The sequence below is a fragment of the Apostichopus japonicus genome, chromosome 17 (assembly GCF_037975245.1).
Source record: "Apostichopus japonicus isolate 1M-3 chromosome 17, ASM3797524v1, whole genome shotgun sequence".
Taxonomy (NCBI): Eukaryota; Metazoa; Echinodermata; class Holothuroidea; order Aspidochirotida; family Stichopodidae; genus Apostichopus; species Apostichopus japonicus.
In genome coordinates this window covers 9,233,223-9,246,690 of record NC_092577.1, presented here as the reverse complement: position 1 = coordinate 9,246,690, position 13,468 = coordinate 9,233,223, and the positions used below count along the sequence as shown (strand labels likewise).

The window sequence follows — 13,468 nt, the reverse complement described above, 5'->3', positions numbered from 1 at the left end:
GAGAGATCAATCAGTTAATTACAAGTTTAATGAAAGGATGACGCCTTTAGTAACGTTATAGCTACGGCTCTGGCGAACGTCTGCTATTGAGTGTTGCAGCAGCGTAAGAGAAGTGGCGCACTTTAAATTTCAAAAACAAATTACGCTTTAAATATCATGTGGCCATAAGTCTGTTGGCTTGGAAATAACGTAGGCCTACGGTTTTTATCATTAAGTGGGCAAAATTAAGACAAAACCAGTTGTGAGTAGAACACCACGATCTAGTTGTTGCTGGAAAGACATGGACGAAAGATTTTTTTTAATAACTATATATTGCATTTTATTATTACTAAACTTACATTGGAAACCTGTTTTACAGAGGCTCAAAGCTCTAGGCCCTATACAAGATTTAACAAACCTATCTTTCACATTAAGTGTCAGGTATATTGGCAGGAGTTAGGTCATTCAACTAATAATCAGTTCTTAAATAACATTATTTCAGTCAGCCTGCTCGGTAAAAAGCTGCAGGTTTCTCACACAATTGGCTCAAATTTCCGACCTGGTAGATTTAGTAAGTTAGGTGATTACAATAATAATTGTGGAATGTTATAGATTGACTTGTATTAATGCCTATAAGGCTATGTTATGTACGATTAAAATCGAGTTGAAGTTTAGTTTAGTTTAAGATTTTTTAAGAGATAACAAAGTTTCTACAGTTTATCTATGGATACTTTTTCTTAGCTATAGAAAGTAAAGGATAGGCATCAGCTCACCGAGAATGTTAATCGCTGGTTTTATTCTTCGCTTAATTTAAGTTTCCTAAAGAAAACTCAGTGTCTCGATTGTATTTTATTCAATTCCTTTATAGTTAAGATATGCTTTAACTTGGACTTTTATGATAATCAGTCAACAACTAGGCTAAGATTTTTATTATTTATGAGTTAGATTGCTAAGCATGTCCTCTCGCTGAAATTAGTAATTCTACCTTTTTGCGGGTGATGTTTGAGATTTCTAACATAGCTTAACTTTATTACTAATCTAGCCTATAGCCTACCTTAGCTTGGCCTGGCCTTCGTACACATCCTAGCCTTTGCCTCTATACCATACCGTCAAACTATCTCACTGATCAATAATTACTGTTTTAGCTATTAACAGCGGTTCCTCTCCATTAAATTATCCATCTTAAAAACAAGTCAATTGTAACACACAACTCCCACGAATACACTACGTACTCTGCAACTCCACTAACATATACACTAAACCATTCCTTGTCAGTGATATATACTACATGTGAACAGGTATTCAATAGCATGAGTCACCGATATTCATATACAGGTGTTTCGTAGCTTTTCGCGAGTGATGTTTGAGATTTATAACAGACATGCTGGCGCCAATAGAAGTATATGTACGTAACGTTATACATGCCCGGTAGAAACAGACAGTTTAAAAACTGACGTCAATTGGATATGTAGTAAGGAAGGGTTCGAGGAAGTAAATAATACAACACAACCTCTATCAAGTAGATGGAGCTATCATTGACATTGCCCCTAAGCGGTAGGGTGTAAGTCCGCCCCCTACCCAACACCAACGGTTACAATGTGGGCCAAAAGCATTTTATTTACACATTCCCCCACCCTAATAATATCTGCTAGCGGATGCATAAACAAACAATAAACACAAAAGTGTGAATACCGTCTGTTTCAAATAATTTGAAGGAGTACATGAATATTAAAACCTACATGGAATAACAAAAAAAAAGAAAACACCCTTGTTCAGTCATACACATCTTGCAGACACATCGTGCAGACAAAACGTGTCTGTGTCAAATTACATATTTGTTTACAAATAAACACTTGATCCTCATCATGAAATTATTAGAATAAATGTAACTACACAACGCTGTTCATCCCCTCCTCTCCCCAACCATCTTTGTAATGAATTCCATTCCATGTCAGTGCTGGATTATTCAGCTGAATCTTTGCACCAGCAAAGAGAGTGTCAGGCAATCAAACGATGTTTTGTCTTTTTACGTACCTCGTAATTGCCCAAATCAAAATACTATGTCGACATTTCACCAATAATGTTAATAGTCAATTCATGTAGCCCCCCCCCCTTCTTTTTCTCCCTTTTTACTTAGTACCATCCTCATCAAGAAAACTTTATTTTTGAGATAAAATAGTTGACATTTATATAAGAAAGAAATTTTGATTTCGAGAAATGCAATGGCAATTTCGAGAGGAAACGTACAAGTTTTAGATTAAACGCTAATATTTTTAGATGATAAGTCGACATTTTGATCTAAAAACTTTCTAGTTTAGAGGCGAATATTTAAAACAAAAAGAATTCGAAATTTTACATAAAGGAATTAAAGAAGAGGTTGAAATAAATCGAAGACATTTTTAGATAAAGTAGTTTAATGTTGAGAATCTCGGTTAAATTACAGATGACAATTTTAAGACAAACTTTTTCAAGAAAAGAAAAGGATATGAAAATTTAGAAATTTTTCAGTGTTCCATGTGGGTCACAGTAATTGCAAAATGTGTATTGTTTGCTTTATTGAGATGCCTATCCCGATCCCCTCCAAACCCATTCATTTTGTGATCCCTTCCTACGCCAATCAAGTGATTTGTCATATGTCTACATATACCGTATACGGGGAAGGGTGTAGAACATATAGGAGGAGGTACATCTTAATTGTGGCTAATTTGTGTTTATTTCTGATAACGTGCATAAATGTGCATTAATTGAGGGGCTGTATCGGTAAGATTGCCTCTCCAATCCTGAAAACGGATTGACTCTCCTGTATGGATTATTACCCAGTAACGTGGGTTCACATTCCAAAATTCTCCCGATCAATTTTGGAAGGGGAATGAGCCTTTATTGTCAGACTAAAGGTGGCGAAAGTTTTGATGATGTTGCTGTGGAGTAGTTGAATGCAATTCCATGTAGGGGGTGTTGTGGGACTGAAACAATTCTGGGGCGTAGTTAGACTATAATTTTGTCTACACTTACGGTTGTGCTAAAGAATATTCTAATTAAACGAGCTTAAAGGTCAAGTGACACGTAACAGATTTCCTTCAAACTTACACAAATTGAAAAGTTACATATCAAAACCCTATATTCCAAATTTGGAGTTCCACAATTGTTTCTTTGCTGTTTTAATTAAGTTAATAACCAAGCTAATTCCGAAAGATAATGACGTCACGGGGGGAACCGCCAATGTTACCAAAACTAAGTATGCCTAATATGCTAACCGAGATCAAAGCCGTAAATAATACGTCACGAACAGTAAACAAAATATCAGATGAGAATGGGTGCACAACAGTACAAGAAAGTTTCGTGTTCGTCAAATACTGTTTACAGCGATAGCTTAGTACCAGCGCACTCAGCCAGCCTAGCTGCCTATAAGTAAAGATTGGCTTGGACCTTCGAGCGAATCTTATGTGTGCAGTGCGCCCGTCACCAGTTAAAGTTTCAATTCCTATCGCCTATCCGCGCAACTTGGACTTGGAACACCAACAGCTCGCCGTCTACAAGACAATGCCGTTCCTTCTATATTTGGAGAAAGTATCTTCAAATCTCGAGGAGATATAGAAACAAGTAGACCAGTAGTTGCGAAGCTGGATCGGAAAAGAGTAAGTGTATTTTCTGGCCTAGGCCTACTACAACAATGACTAACTTGGCATTATTACTATCTTACAGTAGGCTAATTCTTATAATTTCGTTCAGTTAGTTAGGCCCTAAATTAGGTACGGCGACGATAAAGTTAGGCGTAGGCTAGGGCTATATTAACTTTCATTTGTGGTACATCATGAAAAATCCAGAATAACAAGCATATGATGTTTACATGTCATTTTGCCCAATATTATAATGTGCTCCCACCTATCGATATACTCAGAGCCATAGCTCATATGTTTCACAGTAAATGACATCCTTATATTTTGCCATTTTTGTTGGTAGGGCTGCAATTTTTTTTGTTGCAAGAGAAAACGCTTGTGACAGGTACTTTCAGACATATCAAACTGCTTTCTTAAATGAACTTTCATAACTTCTTTGTTCTTTTCTTTCCCAATTTTCAATACTTAGATTAATCTAGAAGCTGTTCCCCAACCAACTGCAGTGAAAATAAAGGCAGGATTCTGCAGAATGTACATCTCCATCTAAAGGTAGCATTATCTTATAGACATGTGCTTGATATTACCAAAAAACAGTTGGGAAATGGGGGAGGGGAGGGTGGTGACAGGCATTAAAGATTTAAGTAGTCAGTTTTGAACGGGATACAAGGAATCTCCACCAGTAAAACATTGAGGCATGTATATGGGGGGGGGGGGGCAAGCTACCAGACAAAAAGGAGGCAGGGGGTTGGGGGAGAAAATGTGGTAGAGAAGTGTAAGCTAGGGTAATAGAAGGAAGAATGGAAAACTTTCATACATCTATAGAGTATTCTATAGCAGAAGTGAGTACAGGGGCCAAAATTTTAGAAACAGTACTCGTAGAAAGCAAAATAGCAATTAAAACTGCACATCGGGGCAGGCTGACTAGGGGATAACATACATTGTATTTTATCCATCATATCCGCCTGCCTGACGAGAGTGGTTGAGGAGGCTATACCTGATGGCTTCACAGGAAAATATAAAGGCTACAGCTATAGTTACTGAGAGAAGGGAGATTACATTGTAGTTATACTATATGAAACCAAGCTGAAGTCATTTGCAATGCTCATGGTGTGAGTGGCCCATATGTTTGCAGCCACATAAAGCAGGAGGATATGCTCTCCTTCAGAAAAGATAAGTGAACCATCTAGGCAGCTGACCCTGTCCAAGAGCAGCCTACTGTATGTGTGTGGTATAATAAGCGTTTATTCTAATTTTCAGTGAATGTAACACATGTAGAAGTCCAGTGTTCACTGGTCCCCCTACCACCATTGAAGTTGCTGACTGGACCAACAGAGACAAGAACACCATCAAAGCAACCAGGGCCATCTCACAGTGGCGATGATGGTCCGTCTGCTGCTGTGGCATCCACATCGGGATACACCGAAAAACCGCCAGGTAGTCCGGACTACACTCCATCAGTTAACTCATCTGAACATGACAAAGATGACCCTTCAAGGTAATTTTCAAGATTGATAGTAGATTAGTCTGGAAAATCAATTGGTGCCATAACTTTATGGAAAGAGGATCATTATTAATTTTGACACCAACACTGTGGGGCAGTCTGGAATGTGTGGTGAGGCCATCAGTCTTTTCTTCAATTAGCATATACATACTGTATCTGGTAGAGTTGTCACAGCTGTATGCGAACAAGAAATAAAGGCACAAACAAGTAGTTGGATTTAACAGAGTATATTATATCTTCACTTGGCTGGGTATCTGCTACTGAATACAAATGGTGAAAGTTGCATCTTATACAATCTTTTACCATGGATTACAAGGGGATGGGACAGGATGTTACTCTGTCCACATGTTTACTTTACTACATAAACAGTGGTTAAGCTACTGAGACAATGACCACACATCCTGCTGATGATTACATAACCATAATACTAGGTGCACAAACAGGTGTACGGATTTTGTTGTAATCAGTAAAAAAAATATTGAAATTGTTCAGGCACAAGTTGTCAGGTAAAACCTGACCCATGTATCCACACCAATTGAGGTGTACTCAGCTGTCGCCTTAGTTGGGCATCCAAAGACTTGACCGACAACTGTGCCATAAATGGAGTGATTGGAATGCCTCTATCTAAATGGTATGTTTTTATGAACTATTATATATTATTCTTCATATCTTTACTATTCTACAGATTATGTATGGGAACTTCTTGACTGCTTGCAACAACTTCTGCAGAAGTGGAACTCTGGGAGAGGAGTGTCCTGTTCCTGTCAGAAAAGAGCCCCCACCTCTTGCAAGCTCCTATGTTCATCCGAACGAGGATGCCATAAAACAACACCGAAGCAGATTTTAAAAGCTTTGCTGAAGTACTGTAGTTGATGGCCTCCCAAGTTCTAATTTTGTTTCATTGTAGTGGGGAGCAATCGACTCTGTGAATCGTCTGTTCACATGGTGTATGGCACAGCTGCAGAGCAGTGTTAATTAACAGGTCGCTACCAGCCTTTAGGGAAGTTGCTAAAGTTTTACATTCAAGTTTTACTTACATCTGGTTTCCATTGTAACTAACTATTAGTAATGATAACATTATATTTAAAAAAAGTTCCAATGACAAGTATTCCTTTCTAGAGAGCTTAGACTTCATAAATATAAATTCATGCTGACTTACTATTTGTATGCAGCTTTGGTGTTTCAAACATGTTGCCAATTTTTTGTTTTTCTCAAAAAGAATTGACAGAAATTTGTTGTTTGTTCCCCGCATGGGATAAAATGTGATTTTTTTTATCTCATTTATGATCAAGTAACCTTGATATTCCATGGATTAATGAACAATTTCAGATTGATTCTCATTACACTTTTATTAAAATGAAAGCCTAAGCTCTCCAGATTCCATTGACATAGTGGTTTAGGGTACTTTATTCAAAACTATTCTTCTATTTTAACCTAGTATATTTGAGATTTCAATCATCCAGATTTTGTTGGCAGGCTACTAGAAGTGACAGCTTTGCTTACAAGAGAGAATACATACAAAAAATTAACTTGAGTTTTTATTATTTATTACTGTTATGTACTTCCCAAACTTGAAAATGTAAAATTTCATCCAAGATTGTAGTTAATACCATGAACCAGAAAAATGTTAGCTGGAATTCCAAAATGTTCACCATTCAGCCACAAAACAGACAGGACTGAACCCTGTTTCTATAAAACTTTGCAGAAATGATACTATGACTTGGCATAAACAGTCCACATTCTCACAGTCTTGATAATTTAAATCCTTCATACTGTTCAGATGGTAAAGCTTCTCTAATCCTCCTTACTGCATAGGATGGGAGAACAACACAAATCTCCTTTCCTAAAAACTGCTAGCTCATCCGTGCAAGTTGTCTGTATGCTGTGTGTCTGTATTTCCTGTAAAATAATCATATGAAAACCAGCTATAAAAGATGAAGACACACAAAAGCTTGGTAGCCATCTGGGGACGTCAATTTTAAAATAAATTTCTATATGATTTCCAGAATTTGCTTGGCCCCTAAATCTGCCTCCCCTAAAGTAAGCCTAGCTTTGCCATTTATACAAACTGATCATTGTATCTCGGGGACTAAAATTTGTAAATGGATCGTGCACAAGCATGGTGGACATTTTTTGTGTGGCATTTGGTTCCATGGCTCAGTGTTAATGACTACTATGTCAGTCAGCATGATAAGGGTTAACCTCAAGGGCATTACACCAGTTTTTGGACAAAATGACCTAATCAGAAGCAGGTTTTGAACATGGTGCACAAATTGTCTTGATCAAATCTATATCTTAATGTTATTCCTTTCACAACGAAACAAAACTAAACTATGAATACACCCTCTGTATTGTTACATCTTTCAACAGCAGGTCAGAGCAATGAATAAAGGTATACAACAAAAATAATGTATTCTATACTTACTCTTGGATCCTGTTTTCCTGTGCACGTCCACCATACTGTTGACGGTACATGTAGTAGGCTGTCCGAAGAAACAATGGGTTCAGGCACATAGCTTCAAAACCTGGGTGTAAGGTGATGCATGCAGCACCTTCTTCATCCATCACAGTCCTTACTTATCTATTTCGCTGCAGCATCTACACTCCCTTGCTGTAGGCATCACAGCACATTGGCCACAATGACACCTGTAAACAATACAAACCAGTTCAAGTAATAAAGAGCCAATTCAATGACTTCATACCAACCTCAATTATTGGGGCATACTGTACTAACATGTCAAAATAGAAAAGGGGCACCTCTGAGGGGCAATCTACCGTTGAAGCTCCTTACAAGAAACATCACTAGTAAGGAGAGGGTAGCCTCTTCTTAGAAGTCTTGCCTCTGTTGGGACAATGCTGCAAAGGAAAATAAAACAGGCCGATGTTGCCTCGTTTCCAACTCTTTTCCACTTCTGAATCCATTCCCTAGATTGAGAAAATCTGGTTATGAAATTAGCTCAAGCGGAAATGACAAAAAGTTGGTGTGAGGTGCCACCTTCTCCCTCCCCCCACCCTTTCCCTGATTTGTGGTAACTTCACTAATTTGCCACTAGGCCTACAACTGCTAGGAAATTAATAATAGGCCACCTCTGAATTTGTTGTGCACTCTTCCAATTGGCTCCTTCAATCTACTAACCAAATGAAATATGTCTGTGTGACATGTTCCTGGGGCATGTGCTGCCACAACTTTTAAGGAAAATAGTAACTTCCTTAACTTAACTCGACCGCACATTCATGTTAATTTTGCTGCCCCATCAACAAATTGGCTAGCTAAGTGTATGAGCAAAGTTAGGAAACATTTATCGGTTCTAGGCCTAACTAGTGACACAACTATCCTATATACAGTGTAGTACGCTTGGCGTAACGTTACCGTTATATTCCGTCAAGACGATCAATTTCGACATCGCTGTCCGATCCCGCTTCCTCTTCGCTGGTCTCCGGTTCGAACATGTAGGGAAAAACTTCCCCACGATCGTCCACCATGTCCTCCATTTCCCTCTTCGCCGTTGCTATCTAAATACTGTGTGTCAATGCCACCGGCAGCCATTTCGCGATATGTATAAGCTATGCTGTGCTGTGTATATATGCGTACTACAGTGCGTGTATAGAAACTGTATGTGGTATAGCAATAAGCATGCAGTTCCAAGCGACGATATCATGCACTTTCGACTTGGTAAACAAATGACGTCATTTGTTTTCGGCTTTCCCTGAACGAGTCAATCTAGCCGATTTTTGCGGAGTTTATGCTGCTTGATAGGAAGAAAATGCAAGGAATTTATGAAAAAAGAAGTCAATGGATGTTTTGTTCGATGTCTTATGTATCAATTTGTGATTTTTCATCTTAATCCAAATCTTAACTTTCTTGTAACAGACTGCTGAAAAAGGTAATATTTTCGAGAAGTTTGAGATTTCTCCATACCCAATGCACTGCGCAGAACATATACAGTTTGCACTCTTCTGCGCTCCCCCGTGACTTCACTGAATATATTACGTAATAGTACTTTTTACCGAATTCTACCTCTTTGGAGACGGACAAAAATCGCGGTATTGGGTTTTTGTTAATGTAAGAATTGTTAAGTTTAATATTATGTAAAGTCAAGTCTACGTGTCGCTTGACCTTTAAAGTGAAGTTTGATTTAGATTCTATCGAATCATATGCTTTGCATGAAGGATGCCTAAACCTAGTCCCTGGATTTATTTTGTCCCAAATAATTTGGTTTATGCGTGTCGGTTGTAAGATATCACAATTCTCTAGGCTCGAACTTTCTCGTTAAGTTTATCGTCAGACAGCATTTCTGTCATCATTCTAGCAATAAAATCCGCAATTTTAAACGGCAGAGCAGGACCTTTATCACCTGCTGAGAAAGGCTCCACAACCGAATCCAGGAGGGTTTCCTCCTCCGGTGTATCTATCACGGACCCAGAATAACACGCATTAAAAATACTCGATATGTCATCGTCATTAGTATCGACCCTTGCCCGTTTGGCTTCTGGCTGGTCCAAATTACCTTCGTTTTGAGGCCTATGTTGAACTACCTCGGATACCATTTTCTTTATGTAATCCGATATTTCAGGTGTTATTCCCGCTGGTCGGGATTCATCAGCCTTTTGCTGTAAAGTGTCTGCATTTTCAGACTCACAAAGTAACTCTTCTGAGAAATCAAGCTCCCCAGAATCCATGATCAGAATTTTCGAGGCTCGTCGCAATTATGCCTGTCCTCTTTACACTAGCTTTCTGCAATTATGCCTAACCAGTTTAACAGACTTGTACAGAGCAATATAAGAGATCCTTATATCGTTCTACTATACACACGTTGGCTATTACCGTTATGAAAATTAGAGAGCTGCTATCTAACCAGCAACTCAGAGACAAAAGAGCTATTATCTGCTGTGAACAAAGTCGTCCACGTACAGCAGACACACAATAGCGTAGTACTCTGGCTTAACTAAACCAGTCAATGATGTTGACGGTTCGAAGTCAATCAGCACAATGACGGTATTTAGTCAGCCAGCGCTTCTCACGTGGTTCTGGAATGCAAAGCATGATGAGATAGAATATGAGTGTGAAGTTTGAAAACTGAACTGACCGATGTTAAAATTACTATTGTATAATTGCATGAAAAATCAGAAAATACAGTCTTGTTCGTCCAGTTATTCGGTAAATAACCGTTGGGTGGACATGTTGCCAAACCAGTTATTATTCCTATGTACAATGGTGCCTGGCTATAAGAGGTACACATTATAGCATGTTACCTTCATGTAGCCATGAACCACATTTTAATAGCAGATGTATAGGTTATCTACTTCTTGAAATCGGTTCGCAGGATTAGGACAATAAGACCCCTTCTCAACCCCATTTTTAATAGAGGATTTCAAGGGGGGTGGGGGCAGATCCCTACTGACTTTAGTAGGGCCTACACTATTATGGAAAGGCCAGAGTAAAAAGAAGAATTTAAAAACGGAGGCGGTGTGGTCGTTGGCTTGTTGAAGGCAAATCTCAGTAGCCCCGTCCCTGAATTCTTTTTGAAAATTGATGTTAACTGGTGCCCCTCGAGGCATAATTAGACTACCAATTACTGTAGGTCTAAAATTGCTCCATACACCATGCAGTTTTGCCTATGAGCAATGTTTTTGTAAAGTCGCAAGGAGGCGGGCGGGGAGGGGTGTACACCCGTAGCAGTGGCCTTCTTCTCAGCTGAATGTAACATTGCCCCCCCTCCCTTTCTATACAACTTTACAAGTGTGTAATTTGGAAATTTTCTGATTAATGTTGAAATACCAAAATACATTCATCTCGTCATTTCAAAAGTTTTTAGAAATGATAAAATATTGACTTCTTTCCAAGCTTGCAGTAAAGCTATATCCTGAAAAATGGTTAAGATGTCTAATTATCTTGCTGTCTTGATGACACTTGTTGTGACGCAATACTATTACGATGGTACGCGTTTTTCCTTGTAACTTACACTAGCCTCTTATCTTTGCTTTACTGGAATGTCACGACCATCATATTTGTTTCTATTATTTTCATATTGCGTTTCCCAGGAAAAAATTTACCGCGGTAACATACCACAATTTTACCACGGTAAAACCGGGGTAAAACCGTGGTAAATTTGTTGTACATTACCGCGGTGTTTTGGCCCTATGGACGCGGTAAACCGCGGTTTACCGCAGTAAATTACCACAAATTTACCATAGTTTTACCTCGCTTTTACCCCAATTTTACCGCAATTTACCACGCTGTTACCATACTTTTACCGCACTTTTACTACACTTTTACGTGGAAGCCACGTGTAGCCACTTTCCTACCACGAGAAAGGAGCGGGGTGAAAATTGGTGTCAGTGTCGACACCGAGGTTTGAACCAGGGACCTCAGGTACTGCAGACGTGTACTCTCCCGTTCTGCCACCTCACCGCTCTACTCTGTAGATAGATACATAGACTTGTCATGTCATTTAATGGACCTGACAGAGAATACCCAAATCTGAGGACACTGATTGGTCAATTTTTGTGTGTTCAGTGTTGAGGCACAGAAGCTATGCCTTATGTGTGTTAGTTTATATAGTTCTTTTTTTCATTTTAAAGGCTTTTAGGTTCTCCCTCATGATGAAAACAGAATTAAATGTTGTCTCCTCTCAAATTTATCAGGGATTACATGAAGGAATTCTCTATGTATATATCTACTGCTTTTTTTATAGGAAAAGAGATGCATACTATAACATATAAGAATAGCAGTTGGTCTCTCTTCTTAATTCAACTCATATCCACAGGTAATTTCTATTGCCAACATTAAGATATGAGTAGAACATAAGCTGGCAAAAGGTTTGTCTTATCAGTAATGCAAAAATATGGGACAAAATCATGCAAAAATTGCTGTAAATGTACCATCATGTTTCATAGTGTGACCCATATATGTTCTACTGTGGTAAAATCATGGTACAATTATGGTAAATTTACCATAGTATAATTGCACTGTATAGTTTTACCCTAATTTTACTGTGGTTAATCATGGCACAATTGTAGGAATTTCACCTATGTAGTTTATGTACCATATAAATTTACCCTACTTAATTACTCCAGTAATATCATGGTAAAGCTATGGTAAATTTACCGTAGTAAATGTACCACACTTTTACCCTACTTTTACCGCGGTATACTACCATGGTAAAACTGCGGTAAATTTACCGTAGTAAATGTACCACACTTTTACCCTACTTTTACCGCGGTAATACCATGGTAAAACTGTGGTAAATTTACCGCAGTAAATGTACTACACTTTTACTCTACTTTTACCGCGGTAATACCATGGTAAAACTGCGGTAAATTTACCGTAGTAAATGTACCGCACTTTTACCGCGGTAATACCATGGTGAAACTGTGGTAAATTTACCGCAGTAAATGTACCGCACTTTTACTCTACTTTTACCGTGGTAATACCATGGTAAAACTGCGGTAAATTTACCGCAGTAAATGTACCGCACTTTTACCATACTTTTACCGCGGTAATACCATGGTAAAACTGCGGTAAATGTACCGCAGTTTATTTTACCACAATTTTACCACACATTTACCCCATTTACCACACATTTACCATAGTTTACCGCGGTAAAATCAGGGTACATTTTTTGCTAGGTTTCATTATATATTTTGTGTTGGACACCTTTTTATATAATATATCATTATTATATTATAAAAATATGTTGTGAATAGTCAAGAGGCCGTCTAAATTGTAATTTGGTGAGTTGCAGTGTAATAACTTATAAGTATATTTTATCTTTTCCATAAAACCTATACGACCCATAACACGTAAACACTTTCAAGCTGCGCTACTGTACAGGATTCTATGAACGCATCATTACCAGGAAATTGTCGAGGTGCAAATGATGAATTTACATTTTGCAGCATATCGTTGAAGTCCTCACTTTTAAGTCTAACGAATTTGCCATTTTGTTGTAAATTGCTATTATTTGAATTGGAAGATTGATCATTTATCTCCAAAAGAGGGAAATTTCCCTCGTGGCCAATGGAAACGACTTGAACAACTCTCGTTTTCAAAATCTAAACAACCAACGACACAGTGTGTAAAGCAGCGTTTCAAGAACGGTTGTTACTGTATGGTTGTATTTACCTGTTTGTTTTGTGTGATTCCCCGAAGCAACAGTACTGGCTTACTAAATGTGAAAATATTGCAATATATTCCAGATGGTGAACATACTGACAGAAACAGACCGAGAATATTGCAATTGTCAAAGAAGAAATCCCACGTGTGTCTTGTGTTCCTTTCAAATTTCATATTGTTAGGCTATGTACCTACAACTTTTGTACAAGGATAGGGACATTATAACGTTGAAGTTATGGCTTAGGTCTTCTCTAG

At 38.3% G+C, this 13,468-nt stretch overlaps 1 protein-coding gene and 2 long non-coding RNA genes across 4 annotated transcripts in view; 1 reads left to right on the top strand and 2 right to left on the bottom strand.

Moving 5' to 3' along the window:
• The window catches only part of LOC139954921 (NLR family CARD domain-containing protein 4-like), an 85,740-nt gene that overhangs the window by 24,745 nt on the left and 47,527 nt on the right, over positions 1–13,468 (bottom strand). The gene's annotated exons all lie outside the window — the stretch shown is intronic.
• LOC139985218 (uncharacterized) lies at positions 3,461–6,492 on the top strand. The gene is made up of 4 exons (XR_011799351.1): positions 3,461–3,614; positions 4,066–4,145; positions 4,854–5,091; positions 5,783–6,492. It is a non-coding gene; the product is annotated as an uncharacterized lncRNA (long non-coding RNA).
• On the bottom strand, positions 6,628–9,088 carry LOC139985219 (uncharacterized). 2 transcript variants are annotated; one of them, XR_011799353.1, is made up of 3 exons: positions 8,468–9,088; positions 7,523–7,743; positions 6,628–6,996 (listed from the first exon to the last, which is right to left on the bottom strand). It is a non-coding gene; the product is annotated as an uncharacterized lncRNA (long non-coding RNA). The 2 variants fall into 2 exon arrangements; XR_011799352.1 differs by having other exon boundaries at positions 6,628–7,743.